Raw genomic sequence first — 3,856 nt, 5'->3', positions numbered from 1 at the left:
CACACTATCATCATCTATTTCGTAGTTCTCAAAGTAGTCTTGCATTTTCTTTGTATGCTGAAGGGCTGTGCAAGTGCTAGTTCCATCAAAATATGTGATTTTAGTTTGATAATCCTGAGGCATAGCCCCAGGGTTTGCAGGTAATTGCAGGGGTGCATATCTATTGGCCATGTTTACAGGGATGACCGGAACAACAGGGATAAGTGGAAAAACTGGGACAATTGGTACAACAGTAGTGGTAACGGGAGTATATGTAGTAAATGGAGGTGTGGAAGGAGTGCTTTGGGAAGTAGATGATGAACAAGGGGAAGTAGGGGTTGAACGAAATAAGACTTTGACAGGGGTTGGAACACTACTTGGGCGAAATGCTTGAGGACTATTATCAGCAAAATCGTCTCTTTGTTCTTTTTTCCTAAGGATTTTTGGGATTAAGTTCGGATTTTCAAAAGCAGCTAGTGGATTTGGCTCTGGATTTGACCTAGTATAATGAGAATTCTTTTTGGGAGCCAAATTCTGAATTTGTTTTGGCAAGGAACTAATTAAATTTCAGGGATAGCTAGCATGAAGATTGGCTGAAGCAGCATTTATTTACTCCTGTAATTGCAAAGCAAGAACAGTTTCAAAGGCTTGCTGGCTGACATTCATACTTCATATGTAGTCTTAAGGGATAGACAACATTGATTTTTCCTCTTCCGGAGTTTTCGAACTTGATTTGTGAAAATAACTGAGGATGTCCCCAGTGGAGTCGCCATTATGTTATCACTCAGGTTATCCTTCTGGTCGGCATCAAAAGGATATGGCCGAGGTAACCACAGACCAATCTTTGGACTGCAGGTTCTAGCCCACTTGCAATCAGAGAGGGCTCTCTCTTTTTGATTTAGCTTTGTCGATAATCTTTTTAGGATAGTTATTGAGTTCAAGGGGTTTTGTTTTGTTTTTGGTGGGAAGGATGATGCTTTCAAGTAAAGAGGCAGGGACAACATGAAAGTTCTAGAGCCATTGGGCGTGGAGTCAAAGAGTAGGACTGCTGGTGTGTTTTCTTGGTCACAAGAGGGAATATGGAGCAAGCTAGTTGCGTATGAAACAATCATTCAAGGTAAAAGGGATGGATTAAAGGCTAAGGAATGAGGGGCAATTTAAGAATCTCTCATGCAGATTAGCAGAAAAAAGACAAATGAGCCCTATCTAGGAGCAGTTAAGAATTCCTAGATAACAGTCATTCATATATGAAAATAGGTCAAACATGCACCATAACAGAATTCATATTTATGCCTAATTCAAGAGGAAAACATTAAGAAGCCAAGAAACTAAGCATAGAGTGCAACCAAGCAAGGTCTGAGCCAATCCTTTGTTCTGTGGCTTGAGCATAAGTGAAATTGAAATAACAGAGATAAGGAAAATTATTGATTCATATAGCAGCATGAGAATTCCACATTCAATTCTTCAAACCATTAGACACAGGCAGACAGTCGTTCCTCCAAAGATTTTCAACAATCTTTGATTAAGTAAAACATCTCTGATATCCAGTGCGAGTCTCTAATGAGGATTATCAACCAACCAACCCTTTAAACAATACAGAGGGTCGGTATATATAGGGAAAATTATCAAAAACTAGCTTATTACAGCCGACCTAAGTAGGTTTGAAAGAAAATGATTACTTTAACCTAATCTTATCCAGAAATAAATGCATGAAAATATCTTTGGGTTGTGCTGAGGGCAGCTGTATCAAAACTGAGTTAATGTCTGTCCTGGGTAGCCTAGTGCAGTCCTTCTATAATAACTATGATTTGTCCTTTATCTCCACCTCTAACTTGGTTTTGTTGCTGTTTTGTTGGCTTTAATGTGCACTAATCCCGACCGAATAGGCTTTTAAATGGCCTTAACTGCTTTGCTGACTTTGATGAAGGTTTTTAACTTTCACCTGATTTGATGTTGCTGAACTGATACTCTCTGCCGCTTCCTGATACTCTTTGGCGCTGATCCTGGAGTCTTTAAAATCTCCTGAATGGTTTAGACTGTCCCGTAGATCCTTCATGGTAGATGCTCGGCCTTCTGTTGCTTTAAAAAGTGTGTTTGCCCCTTTCTGAATTCTTTGTGGAGAAAAACAGGTAATTCTGCGCCTTTAGGGCTTGCTGGGGGCTGCGCGATGAGGGGCTTTCCATTTTGGCCCATTTCCGCATGAAAAACTGCCTCAGAATCTGAAGCTGGGCTTCCTAAGCACGATTTTCACCTTTTGCGCCTTTTTGAGTGATGACGTCAGCATGACGTCAGCTGGTGGGACCCAGTACGACGGGTGACGTGGCGGGATGACGTCAGCTGATGATGTCAGTAGTACGGCGGGTGATGTGGCGGTACACAGTGGCAGTGACGTGGTAGGGTGACTTGGTAGTGCGGTGGCAGGAGGCCGACACAGGTTGATGACGTCAGTGATGACATCACTGGGCAAAGGACGTGGCGCTGACGTCAGCAGGGGAGGGCAGTTTGGCAGTTTCAGGTGCACTGCTTTAGCGCCTGGGTGGTTTGGGAGGAGGGGGCTCCGCCACAGCCGAGAGGGCGACGCGTGGTGGGAGTATGGCACGAAAACTGCCGAACTCCTGGACGCTAACCCTCGGCGTTTTGGCGTGTGAAAAGACCCGCCCACCGTAGATCTTGGGCAGGCCAGATCTAACAGCCGACGGGATGGGTAAGTCGGTGGAAGGTTAGGGCGGGGACCCACCAGGTATTTTATTTAATTATTCATTTGGCGGGGGGGGACTTTAATAAAGATGGGTTTTTATGGGTTATATGCCAGCGGGGTTAAAAACTTTGGAAACATGGGTTTTGGGTGTTAGGCTTAAGCGGGGGGGAGTGATAATTTGATGTTTAATAAAACATTTAAACATTAATTTTGGGAAATGACTTCAAAGGGGAATAAATGGCTATCAGTTCAACCAGGGGTTAACTGATCCCAAGGGACAAACGAGGAAAGGTTAAATATAAGTCCCAGATGGACTTAATATTTCCCCAGTTTTTAGAACATATGCTATAGTGGCAGGGGGGTTATTTAATATTTTTTGGGATTTTATATAGTTTTAGTAGTAAATGGGGATGGGGAACAGTTAGGGAGCTATATAGTAGAATCAGGAGTTAATATGATCTGGTAGAGTGGAAATGAAAGGGACCAATGATAAGTCTATGAAGTGGTGATAGACATAGAGATTGTGTAGAAGATGAAAACATGACTTTTACACAAGAAATGTGGCTTCTTTTCATGAAGAAAGTCAAAACTTTGACTTAATGTTTCACAAAAATGAAATGGACTCAGGACTTGTTGGGCAGATCCCAAGGTCCTTTAGGGGTGTTAGTAAGAAACTTTGAGGGGGAGTGAAGGGAAGTTAGACTTGCTTCCAGAATTTTTCCACCAAAACACTGCTTTGCTACCTCTAACACTGATGAGATGAGCTTTCCTTGTCGAGGCCAACACTGAAGGAGATCTTGCTTCTGCAACCCCAGGCTACCTACCCAGCCTAATAAATCTATCATTTTTTGTTACTTCAGGAAGGGTGCACTTAGACTTGCAGACCCTGCTTTACAATTTTTCTTTTTGACTGCCCTCCTATCTAAATCTATCCTTATTTCTTCCAGGGGCCCAGATTAAGCAGTTGGAGTCCTTTGTTTCTCTACCTGTCTACAAATCTTCCAAGATTAAGCTGTTTGGATAGATATCAATTCTCTATATTCTAAAACAAGAAATTGAAACCTAGGGAAGCCAAGATTAAGCTGTCTGGACTTCCCTTAACAGAACATTCTTCAAAAATGGTTAAGTCATCAAAATTGGAATACAACAGTGGCATTTGGACTGGCACACTTTCATGGC

This window comes from Pinus tabuliformis, chromosome J (assembly GCF_031772625.1).
Source record: "Pinus tabuliformis cultivar Carrire ecotype Pingquan chromosome J, CPIR1, whole genome shotgun sequence".
Taxonomy (NCBI): Eukaryota; Viridiplantae; Streptophyta; class Pinopsida; order Pinales; family Pinaceae; genus Pinus; species Pinus tabuliformis.
Note: the sequence above shows the minus strand (reverse complement) of the source record.